Raw genomic sequence first — 13192 nt, forward strand, 5'->3', positions numbered from 1 at the left:
ATAAAATATGCTGTTGATTATTTCAACCTTGTCGGCATGCAAGAGCTGACACAGATACTGTACTATGAAAATAGCTTTTTAATGTTGAGGAACAGCACAAGCGAGAATAAGTTACATATACAAATCCAGAAGATGCAAAACAACTAGCAGATAGAGATGAGTGGGCACATTTTTTAAGTTTGATCTCATGGCAAATTGGCCTATTTTCGCTTACCAAACTTTTTAATGAAAATGGTGCTTTTTCATGATATAAAAAAATTATTTTAATAGTACAAACAATATGTATATTTGCCAAGGAACGTTACACAGCAGTATCACAGCTGTACAGTGCTCCCTGGCCAAAACGTTGCAACTTGCATTTGGTCTCCAAGTGGTCATTGCATACTGTGAACTGACTTTCTGCAAACTCCGCCAGGAAATTCACTGCGCTCTCTGTTGACAAAATGAACATTTTCACTACCGTCTGTTACGTCATTTAACTGTATTTAAAAATATTTTTTTTCCTAATAAACAAGTTTTTTTTTTTTTTTTAAAGATGTTTTTCCCTTGTTCCCACTGTTCTCCTTAATAAGATTTAATGATCTAGGATGTACGAGGGCTTTGTAATTAACCACTAAAGGTGGCATCATTGATGTTAATGAAGGATTTTCACACACAAAAAAAAAATTTGCATCATTTTTACTCATCCCGATTCACAGCTAGTAGCAGACCCTGAGTAATTAATCTCCTAAAAGGGGCCATGAAAACCTTCACTTTGCATTCATCTGTATCTACCCCAATGTCACTGTGAGAAGAATTTGAACCACAGTAATATATAGGGATTCTTAGGCCTGCCATACACTGTGAGATTGCCACCCGAGGTGCCCAAAAAAATAGATCTCTCTCTCTCTCTCTGACCAGCATCTGATTGGAGAGGGCTCTATTACTGTCACACACTGCAAATAGATTTGTAATAGATTTTAGCAAGAAATCTATTAAAAAAATCTATATATCACCACTACTGCCGCTCCCTCAGAACTGCTGACATGCCCCAGGTCTCCCCCAGGCTATACTGCTCCACTGAGGCCCCTGCAGAGTAGTGGCAGGAGGCACTCTCCCTGCTGTGTTCTTCCATCATCTCCTGGTATCTATACCTGAACAGGCAGGCAATCTACATTGTTTGAAAGAAAAAAAAAATGTCAGCCACCATAACCCTCCCAGTTAAAGTGTACATTAAATGTATTTCTATCTCTTAGTAAATTAATGTGAAGATTGCCTTTCCATTATCACAAATCATTTATAAATCAGAGAGTGCTCCTCCCTCTTTATTTTTTGCAACGGTACCTCGAAAGGGACCACAGCTTGAGCTGTATCCTAAATTGCTCATACAAAAATTCACCCCAAGTGTCACTTCACCATAAAGCAATGTATTGATATCAAAAGACCCCCCCCCCCCCCAACACCCCCCCCAAAAAAAAAAACAATACTGCAGCGGCACCATCAAAGTGCGACCTGATCACACACCCGACTGTGGACCACACAATCTCCATTCATTACACAAACTCCTCCACACTCCTCACTATCCCTATCCTCAGAGTGAACTGTCAAATGTCCTAATATATAACTCCTGAGAGGGTAATTTGTGCCGAGAGCCATAGTCTTTATTCTAGGACACAACACTCCTAAAAATCCCTTTAGTATAATCTGTGCCAGGTTACTTATGGATGAGCAATGTTATAAGCCAGCTGATAATGTAATATGTGCAGCTTGTTCCAGATCAATCTCTGCAGCTAAATAGTGCATTCAAGTGTTACGCAGTAACCTGTGTAATCAAGAGTGCTCCAGCCTCTCCAGCTCCAGCTCTCAGCAGTCCTCAGTACACTGTCCTACTCACTGCTGTCTTGTTTCAGCAGCTGGTTAAGGGTGCTTCCTTTAATGTAGAGTTCAAGCCTTTGACCAGAGTTTAAATCCTTGCTCAAGCCTGTACGTAAAACAGTAAGGAGGCTTTGGTCAAGGCTCCCTAATGCTCCTGGTCACCCGTGGTGAGCATCCCAAGTGGCTGCCACTCTGAAGCGCTTTGAGTCCACCAGGAGAAAAGCATGATATAAATGTTATATGTCTTGTAGTTGTGCAAATCAGGTCCACGGATTCAGTGTGTCCATCTTTCAATAGACCATATTCTATTAACTTTTCATCTGCGTTTTCTCCAAGAAGATAATGTTTCAGCAAAAAAACTGAAAATAGCTGATAAAAAAAAGGTCATAGCAAATTATTATGATTAATATCTTGCTTTGTAGGAGCTTGACAAGTATTTTATTGATAAGGTTTGAAAATATCTACACCGAGAAATGTTAATAGGATATGGCCCACAGTGTGTTAGGCCAGTAGGTTGTCACCGAGATACCAGCATAATTCAGAAGGATTATAGTGGTGCCAAACATGTGGCTTGCATACCGAGGCTGACTACAGTTGCCAAGGTTCCCACCTGTTTTGGGGGGGTTGTAGGATAATGGTCTTTATATAACAGTTTTTATTCCAGCAAATTGCTTTATTGTAAAGAGATTGTTTATATCTGTTATCACAAACACCTGGGCTTATTGCACTTAATTACCACTGAAATCAAGATCTTGCTCTTTCCTTTAAAAATAAGACCTTCTGCACACTTGTGTATAATTGCTTAGTACCGGTACTACATTTCTATTACTCGGGATAGCCTTCCTTTAAAGTAAGCACTTTTTATTAAAAAATAGTGTTTGCTGCAGGCATTTTTTGGGTCACATTAGACCACAGTTATGGTTGGTGAACTGCACGGGAACGTTTTATTTATAAATAAAAGGAACAGTGATTTTTCAGCCTTCTTGTTTGCCACCTAGGATTACGGCCCATCACACGTTTAGTAAATCAAGCCCATAAAACAAAGCAGCAATGTAACACTTTCCATCATGGGACACTCTCACTTAGCTCAGTATAGTACACTAGGCTTTACTTCCCAGTGACCCTAATCAAGGAAGAATACACAGGGGCATTCAGTTGGTTTGGGGCTAAAAAATAATTGGCTGAGCCTTGTTTTCACACAACACATTGGCTCTGGTTCACAAAGCACTGGTATAGTAGACATGTGCACACAGCACACATCAATTTTACTGGCGTGTATGCAAGCAACATATAACAAATAGTGCAGCTCATGTTATGTATATGTTGCTTGTATAACACGTACGTTATGCTGTTTGATTCTCTTCTGTGAAAGTGCAGCCTTACTTGTCTCTTTTACAGCCTGCCTCGGGCAGTCTAAATCATTTTCTTTGCTTCAATGCCCTCTCCTAGTCTACAACTATGTGAAAAGCAAGTGAAGTACTGCTGTGACTTCACTTCCTCCCCCTGTGTTGTTTGTCTCTTTTCCATAGATTACTATTATGTACCAGCATAAAACTACAAATCCACCAGTGCCATGAGCTAACCTAAGTTTCCGCTCAGTGGCAGAGGCACTGCTTTGCAATGTGAATATTCAGGGATCTTACTAATTGTTTTGGAGAAAGAAAGGTAAGAGGTGTATGCTTATATTGCATATATTTAATCTTTAAAGTTTCAAACCAATTTAAAGTAAAAAAAAACAAACAAACAAACTGATTTTTCATACCATAGTTGTACATGCATAAATAATATACATTAAAAAAAAGCAGGAAAAAAGGGCGCCGTCGGCTGGTGGACGAAGAGGACGCCACCATAGACTATATTGTAGGGATGGGACAAATCCACAATTTCTTTGAATCCGAATACAAATTCGAATCTAAAAAGGTTCTCGAATATCTCGAACCTTTCCAATCCCGAATCTAACGAATCCTGCACATGAGAATTGTGCAATCTTTGGTATAATTGCACGCAGTATAGGTACCCAGGCATAGGTACCCACAGTATGGGTAGCGAGGTAAAGGTGCCTTCAGTATAGCTAGCTAGGTATGGGTGCCTTCAATATTGGTAGCTTTCAGTATAGGTAGCAAGGTATATGGGCCTTCAGTATAGGGAGCAGGGTTTATGAGCCTTCAGTATAGGTAGCAAAGTATATGTGCCTTCAGTATAGGTAGCAGGGTACTTGGGCCTTCAGTATAGGTAGCAGGGTATAGGGGCCTTCAATATCAGTAGCAAGGTACGTGTGCCTTCAGTATAGGTGGCAAGGTACGTGTGCCTTCAGTATAGGTAGCAGGGTATATGAGCCTTCAGTATAGGTAGCAAGGTATATGTGCCTTCAGTATAGGTAGCAGGGTACTTGGGCCTTCAGTATAGGTAGCAGGGTATAGGGGCCTTCAGTATCGGTAGCAAGGTACGTGTGCCTTCAGTATCAGTAGCAAGGTATGTGTGCCTTCAGTATAGGTAGCAGGGCATAGGGGCCTTCAGTATAGGTAGCAAGGTACATGTGCCTTCAGTATGGGTAGGTAGCTAGGTATGTGTGCCTTCAGTATAGATAGCAAGGTATATGCGCCTTCAGTATAGGTAGGTAGGTATAGGGGCCTTCAGTATAGGTAGTAAGGTACATGTGCCTTCAGTATAGGTAGGTAGGTAGGTAAAAGGGCCTTCAGTATAGGTAGCAGGGTCTAGGGCCTTAAGTATAGGTAGGTATGCAGGTAGGCAGGAGTAGGGGCCTTCACATAGGTAGGTAGGTAGGTATAGGGGCCTTTAGGTAGGTAGGTATAGGGGCCTTTAGGTAGGTAGGTAGGTAGGTAAAGGGGCCTTCAGTATAGGTAGCAGGGTATAGGGCCTTCAGTATAGGTAGGTATGTAGGTAGGTAGGTAGGTAGGTATAGGGGCCTTCACAAAGGTAGGTAGGTATAGGGGCCTTTAGGTAGGAAGGTATAAGGGCCGGTAGGTAGCCCCCCCCCCCCCCCTGCATAAATAAGTATCCACTAACCTTTCCCGTGGAGCGCAGAGCAGCAGACCTCTTCGTTACTTTCCTGTTCCCTCTAGTGGCTGGACCGGCTTTTACTGATGATGTAATAGTAAAAGTCGGTCACTAGGGGGAACCAGGAAGTCGGCAAGAGGTCTGCCGCTCTGCACTCCGCTCTTGATAGGTGAGCGACTACTATTTTAACCATGCGGGGGGCGAGCGGAGGAGGCGCGCGGGGGTCGGAGGAGGACGAGGGCGAGTGGGAGGAGCCGTGGATGCGCAGGGACGCAGCGTCGGGATTCGGCAGATCCGGGGATCGTAAATGGCATCGGTATTTGAATCCACGAATCCGGAATATTTCCCAATATTCAAGGAGCCGTGGATTTGCCGGATTCGTCCTCCCATCCCTACTATAATGTATTTATCATTAATACGGTGCCCAAAGCAGAAAAAAGGGTGCCCAACAAATATTGTTAACAACATTAGAACATTGAATTTTTTGAAATATGTTATCGTTTTAGAAGCGACGTTCTAGTTTTTTTTCATATTATTTTGTTTGAATGTACAGATTTTACGTTATCAAAGATAACATCAAGATGGTGCTACACTTGTAGTCACGGCCACAGGGCTGTGGCTTCTCTCTCTTTTTTTTTGCCCCCTTATCATCCCTAATCTACTGGGAAGGATACTGGAAACCGGTGGAAACTGGGGAGCCCAATTTTCAGCAACTTCAGCTATCTGCTGTGGGCTGCCAGCTGACTGTGCAATCAGCAGATCAGGCCCATGTGCTCGCACACCGCTACTGCCCGTGCTGCTTCCCAGCCATGCCGCTTACCACTGCTCTCCCCTCTCCGCCACTGCCTGCCCATAGCCAGGTAGTCACTTTGGAAGTCCGCTGCTGCTACTGGAGAAGGGTCGGGCACTAACTGTCACTCGGCACGTGTCACGTGGCACGTGGCACTTGGCATGTGTCACTTGGCACTTGTCACGTGGCAAGTGACACGTGCCAAGTGCAACGTGACACATGGCAAGTGACACATGCCAACTGCCACGTGCCAGATGCCAAGAGCCAAGTGACAGTCAGACAGCAGAGGAGAAAACACTAGTGCACAATAACTGTCACACTGGCACTGCTCACAGCACAGCAGTTCTGTAGAAAGCTAACACAGTAGTACTACTATAGTACTGCAGCCAGTGTACTAGTAGTTGTTACAGTACTAACTACACAATAACACAGTAATCCTATCCCCTAATCCCTAACCTAACCTATACCTAAGGCTAATAGCTGGCCAGCAGGCAGCAGCTGGCCTGGTCTATGCACAGCACACATACAGACACATAGCAGCTGTCTGCAGCACACACTCTGTCACACAAATGACATGAAGCTAATTAATGATTAAACAATAGTGTAGTGATAGTGAAGTGGTTAATTACTGAATAGCTTTTCACTGTGTACAGCCCTTGGCCCAGCAGCACTGGAGCACACACTCTGACTGTCACACTATGACATCAATCAAGCTAATTAATGATTTAACAATAGTGTAGTGATAGTAGTGAAGGGGTTAATCACTGAACAGCTTTAGCTTTATAACTGTGTACATCCCCCTTGCTAGGCCACCAGCACTGGAGCATGTCTCTCAGTGAGCATTCAGCAAGCTAAGACAATATGTCTCATCATGGCATTATACAGGGGGGCTGGCCAGTGTTCCTTTCTGTGATTGGGTGCCAGGGTTTAGGCTGGGAGCCCTCTGATTGGCTCAATGAGGTCAGGTGGGGCTGGCCAGGGTTCCCCTCTGTGATTGGTTGCTAGGGCTTCTGCTGGGAGCCCTCTGATTGGCTCCAGGATGTCAGCTCCTTAGTTACAGTATTTCGGATCCGGATATCCGCAATATCCGCAGATATCCGAGTTAAGCGGCCAAATATCCGCAGATAGCTAGCCGGAATTCTAGAGAAATCCGGAATCTTGAATCTGATCCGGATAGCGTAAAAAAGTTTGGATATCCGGGTTACCCGGATATCCGGAATCCTGATGAGCAGCCCTGGTTGTGATACTGTAATGATCTGCTCTGCTGTCTGCACAGGCAGACAGCTTTTTGACCAATTTGTAAGTCTGAGTACTGCAGGTCCCTGGAAAGGAGACCTGTCTTCACTCTGCAACTTGCTGAGCTGCTGCTCTGGTGAGGAATTTGCATCCACTTGGCATGCAAATTGGTTAGCTGCTTCCTTTGATGGCTTGCAGTATAAATACCATTTTCTCCCAGAATCCCTTGCTGGTCATGATGGTTTGTTCCTGCTAGACTTACCTTGAGTCTCAGCCCTCTGCATATTGTTTGTTAAGATTATCTTAGAGTAATCCTTGGGAGTGCACTTGCATTCCTTCTAGCATAGTTAGGTTGTTGATTATCTGTATTGCCTAGGTCTGTCTTGTCTGTTGCAATTGTCTTGTCGCCAGTGGCGGTCGACAGGAAATCGTTCTGTCTGTTGGGATCGCATTCGCCCTAGAGGTAGTGGCAGTGGTTCCTTCTGTACTCTGTCTTAGGGGTCAAGTCTAGGAGTAAAGGGTTGCCGGCACTACGGGATCTGTAGCTGTGTCACTGGGAGTGAGGATGGACGGATACTCAAAAAGCCACCTTGATGATATTATAGATACTGCGTGCTCATGACTAAAATTGTGAAACATACACATAGGATCAGCATCAAAAGTGATTATCAAAAGTGAAGCCCTAGGTCCATTGGGTTTTAATGACTATAATGATTTGGCATGTTTTTTTAGATCCATAGCTGTAGCTATTTTTGCATCCGAGATTCTTCATAGGTTTAAATATGCATAAAGAATTTTTGATAAGTTGAATCTTTAAATTTATGTGTTGCAATTTTATGTAAACAGGCCTGCAATGACGATGCACGATTCCTGCAACAATTGTTCCCACTGTCCTCCAGCTTTTTCTTCCCCTCGCTTTTTCAGCGTTTTTATGCATTCTTATATTCCATATGCACGTTTGAGTCACTGTACCCCACAGCCAACCTCAAACGGCCTTTTTTGCAATTGATTTTGCAATTAGGAGCAATGTACTTCCTTAAGATGGTGAATACGCCTCTTTTTAGATTGCAAACGTATAAAGTTACGCGTCCGCGTGCGTCCCATATTGGAACACATGGTCTACGCTGATGCGTAACTTATTACGCATACGGAAACACGACTCCTTTTTGGACGCGTGAACGTCTGGTTGCCGCTTATGTTTTTACGCATGCGGTCGGAAATACGTACGTCATCGCGTACCCGCCCCCAGTTCATGACACAGGAAATAAAAACCTGTGCATTTTTGTGTATTAACGTAGATCAGCCTCGGAAAAAGCACAGCTGTGCGAAATGGCCATCGTTTTTGCCTTGCACCCACCACCGCCACCCTCTGAAATGGTAGGACATCCTCCTCTTGCAACTGTTTGAACGCACAAGATGTTTGCACATGATAATTTTTCAACAGATGATGATGTTTTGTACCTACCTTTTGAATGTCACAATTTTTGATACAAATGGTGATTTTACGCACAACTGAAAACACCATTAAAACCGTATATACTACAGTTCTGTCTTAGGGGTGCAAGCCAGAGCAACGGTTGCTACTGGTTGCTCCATCTGTCTGTCTGGATTGCATTCGCCCTAGCGGTAGCGGCGGTGGTTCCTTCTATACTCTGTCTGGGAGTGTAGGCCATAGCTGCGGTTGCTACTGGTTACTCCTTCTGCCTGTCTTGTCTGGATCGAACGATTGCTGTAGTCTCGGTAAGGGAACCGTTTAGCAAGCGTTCGCGTTCTCTTTTGTTTTCATGTTTCTTTGGTTAGTCAGGGTTGGTACGCTTTGTCGCTATTGCGCTTCTCGTGTGGCGACCGTGCCGGGCATGCGCTTTGTCGCTATTGCGCTTAATGTGTAGGGACCGCGTGTAGTTAGTCCTGTCTGTTCCTTTGCTCTGTCTTATTGTGTGTTCACCGTCACTGGGTGGCGACTAGATTGGTGGACACACCTACATTCTGTCGCCGTGCTCACTCTCTCTTTCTCAGGGCTATCTTGCCCTGCATTGTTGCAATTCGTACAATTCCCATCTTGCATCTGTGGCAGTGTAGTGGGGTTATTTCTCTGCACTTCACAGCTCCATCTGCCGGTGGGAATTTCCCTCTACAAGTGCATTACACCAAAGCTGGGTTCTGTTCTTTCGTATGCTTGTGGAGGATTTCCGCAGTGCCAGCACACATCTTGTGCGCTGACATCGGAAATAATTCCGCAATCGTTACAGTATGACGAGCCAAACCTAAATTCCCAGTGTAGAGGGAGTTTTCGATTTGTATGATTTTTCTCAGGTTTCATTACCTCAAGCAAAAGCATATGTGGATCCTATGTTAGGCAGAGTTATACACTATATTAAAGCAGTAAGAAAATCTATGCATGTTTCTGATCCCGACCCGTATGAGTGTTTCCTTGATAGAGGGTTGTTTGAGCCTCCATTCGCTCCGTGGGAGATTGGGGCTTTGATTGAGGAGTTTGAGTTTGATTGGAAGGCGTTTTGCGATTTTTACATCGCAAAAAGCGAAGAGATTCTTAATGCTTGTATCGATTCTGTGTACACTTTGATTGAATCTGATGAGTGTGACGAGTGTGTTGTGGATATGGTGATTTGTGTGTGGCAGATGATTTTGGATGAATTGCACACACATCAACCAATTGACCCCAATAAAGAGACACCGTTATCGGATGATTGTGCTCTGGTGAGGAATTTGCATCCACTTGGCATGCAAATTGCTTAGCTGCTTCCTTTGATGGCTTGCAGTATAAATACCATTTTCTCCCAGAATCCCTTGTGGTCATGATGGTTTGTTCCTGCTAGACTTACCTTGAGTCTCAGCCCTCTGCATATTGTTTGTTAAGATTATCTTAGAGTAATCCTTGGGAGTGCACTTGCATTCCTTCTAGCATAGTTAGGTTGTTGATTATCTGTATTGCCTAGTTCTGTCTTGTCTGTTGCGATTGTCTTGTCGCCAGCGGCGGTCGACAGGAAATCCTTCTGTCTGTTGGGATCGCATTCGCCCTAGCGGTAGTGGCGGTGGTTCCTTCTGCACTCTGTCTGGGAGTGTAGGCCATAGCTGAGGTAGCTACTGGTTACTCCTTCTGCCTGTCTTGTCTGGATCAAACGCTTGCTGTAGTCTCGGTGAGGGAACCGTTTAGCAAGCGTTCGTGTTCTCTTTTGTTTTCGGGTTTCTTTGGTTAGTCAGGGTTGGTACACTTTGTCGCTATTGCGCTTCTCGTGTGGCAACCTTACCGGGCACGCGCTTTGTCGCTATTGCGCTTAACGCGTGGGGACCGCGTGTAGTTGGTTCTGTCTGTTCCTTTACTCTGTCTTATTGTGTGTTCACCGTCGCTGGGTGGCGACTAGATTGGTGGTCTTGTCCTGCATTGTTGCAATTCATACAATTCCCATCTGGCATCTGTGGCAATGTAGAGGGGTTGTTCCTCTGCACTCCACAGCTCCATCTGCCGGTGGGAATTTCCCTCTACAAGTGCATTACACCAAAGCTGGGTTCTGTTCTTTCGTACGCTTGTGGAGGATTTCCGCAGTGTCAGCGCACATCTTGTGCGCTGACCTCGGAAATAATTCCGCAATCGTTACAGATACTGAACGTTTAGACAATTTGCCATGAATCACTATTGAAAGAGTCAGAAATTAATTGTGTGATGAATGAATTGAAAGAGTTGAAGTATCCTGTGTTTTTATGTGATATGGAACACTTCACATAAACTTATTTTTCATCAATCACATCTCATAGGCTTTTAGAATAGCAGGTTAACATAAGCTTACAAATGCAATGCTACAGTATGTTTGTATGTAAATATAATTAGCTGTATATATTATAAGGATATGCCACAATATTTTTCACATAAAAACAGCTGAACATGATTTATTGTAGTTTACAATATATTATCAATATCTTATATTCAAGAACTTCTGATCATAGAATTGCAAACATCAAGCAGGACATGATGACAAGAAATGTAGAATTCCGTTCTGTCCTAAAGTAAATGGCATTAGATTGGAAAGGTTTGTTATTAACCACTTAAAGATTGTAGGCTTACACCTCCCTAGTGATCTGGCTATTTTTTAGCAATTAGGCCACTGCAGCTTTAAGGCCTTGCTGCAGGGGCCGTACAACTCAGCACACAAGTGATCCCCCCCTTTTCTGCCCACCAACAGAGCTTTCTGTTGGTGGGCTATGATTGCTCCCAGGATGTTTATTTTTATGTTTTATAAATATTTATTGTATTTATTTTGAGATAAATAAACGTATATCTTTATTGATTTTATAACCCTCTCTCCCGCTGCCAGCCTATGACAGCGGATCGCTTCTGTGTTTGCAGAGGGGACAGCCATGTCACACGGTTGTCCCCAGTACAGCGCTGCCTTAGATTGCAGCGCTGTACAGTGTAAATAGACAGCGGTTTCGCCGTCTAACAGTCTCCCAGCAGCGATCGCCGCTGCTCCGTCATTCAAGTCACATCAGCGTGCGCAATCTCCTGTACCAGGACTTGACGCCAATTGGCGTTAGGCGGTCCTGGGGCTGCCGCTGTGTTCACGCCCCTTGGCGTGATGCGGTTGCTAGGGAGTTAATAAAGGTGTGTGTATAAGGCCTAGCAGTTCTCCTGCCTTTCTTCAGACCCTAAGACCCAAATCTTCTCTACAATTATCACTCTATGTGGCACAACTAAACCTAGACAAGATATGACTCATGCATTGTCTCAACACTTGGTTACACCTTACATCATGTTACATGTCAGTTCAGGTACCCTTTGGGAAGCTAGGTTTAGACAGGTGCATGAATATAGCCCCTGTGACTCTCGCCTACTACTGTGCATAATGTACAGCAAGGGCAGTGGAGAATACATTACCTCCTTATCAGAGCCGGATTTGAACTCTTTACCTCCCAAGGCCACTGTCAACAGCCGCCCCCTTCAGTATCAGTAGCAAGATGACCCCTCCCCCCTACCCTTCAGTATAAGTAGCCAGATGGCTCCCATAATCCCTCCTTTTACCACTCCCCCTTTCAGTATAGGTAACCACCTCTCCTTCACACCGCAGCAGCCATCTGTTTCACTCATTTCTCCACTTGTCTCCAGTGCAGAAGCTTCCTTTTCCTTTCCGTCTCCAATGCTGCCCAAATCCATAGCCGCCGGCCACAATGCAAACATGCACGGAGCACAAGGTAGCTGCTGCACAGACAGCTAGCTGCAGAGTACCGCAGTCAGGTGCTCATCTGGTCTCCCTGCATTGCAGCATTTGCAAGTTTGCAAATGCTGCACCAGTTTAGCCTGCTGCTTTGGTGCCCTTGCTCCTGTGGTGCCCGTGCTCCTGTGGTGCTCTTTGCCATGGCCTAGGTGGCCTTGGCCTAAAGCTGGCCCTGCTCCTTATACATTACTCCAGTGTACAGCAGTTGTACACTGAAGAGGTGGGGAGAGGACCTGTCCCATCTTATAATATACAATGGAGATTAGCTAAATTCTGTGACCGAGGGAGAAGAGGCGATATACTGTATCTTGCTTCTTTTTCCAGGTACCCACTGTAGTTTGTAAACATTTTTAACATAAAAATGTTTGATTGTTTCATTAGTTTTTGAGCCACATAACTGCAACTAATATCCAGTCAGTAGAGTCAGAACATTTGATATGTACACTGGTTTTAGCAGACCAATAGCATTTTGAGCAAACGCCCCTTTCCATATTTCTATCAGGTCATGTATATATTTTTTAAAACACAGCACTTTGTAGGACATATGCACAATGAGTAAATAAATGAATACAAATGAAAGAATAAAATGAAATGTGGTTTCTGGGGGTGGGTGTGCTATGCTATATAAAGTTTCCTGCAATCGGAAATACTATTTGTCCTTTGTGATTTGAAATTAAAATATGACATTTGCATAGGGATTTAATTCATGTTCTCAGCATGAGCCATCGGGCCACAGAAAATAGTTTCAAACAAGAGATTATAGCATATGGTTTTGTCCAGCATACAGGCATATTTTAAATATAGTCTTAGGATACACCGATACTCTCTTACCCAGGTTTTGCATTTTGTATTAACTACAAAGTAGCGAAATGGAAATCATCAATGGAAAATAATTAGGTTATGTTAAGCTAATATGCTACGTGCTGTAATAGCTTTAAGGGCAAGCTTACTGTGAACGTTATAATACTATAACGGATGCACTGTGTATGTGTTTTATCACTTCAAAGAGAGACAAGAACACTATCAATTTGCTATGCCCAATTACAAGCTGCTGAAACATGCACAT

The sequence above is a fragment of the Hyperolius riggenbachi genome, chromosome 2 (genome assembly GCF_040937935.1).
Source record: "Hyperolius riggenbachi isolate aHypRig1 chromosome 2, aHypRig1.pri, whole genome shotgun sequence".
NCBI lineage: Eukaryota > Metazoa > Chordata > Amphibia > Anura > Hyperoliidae > Hyperolius > Hyperolius riggenbachi.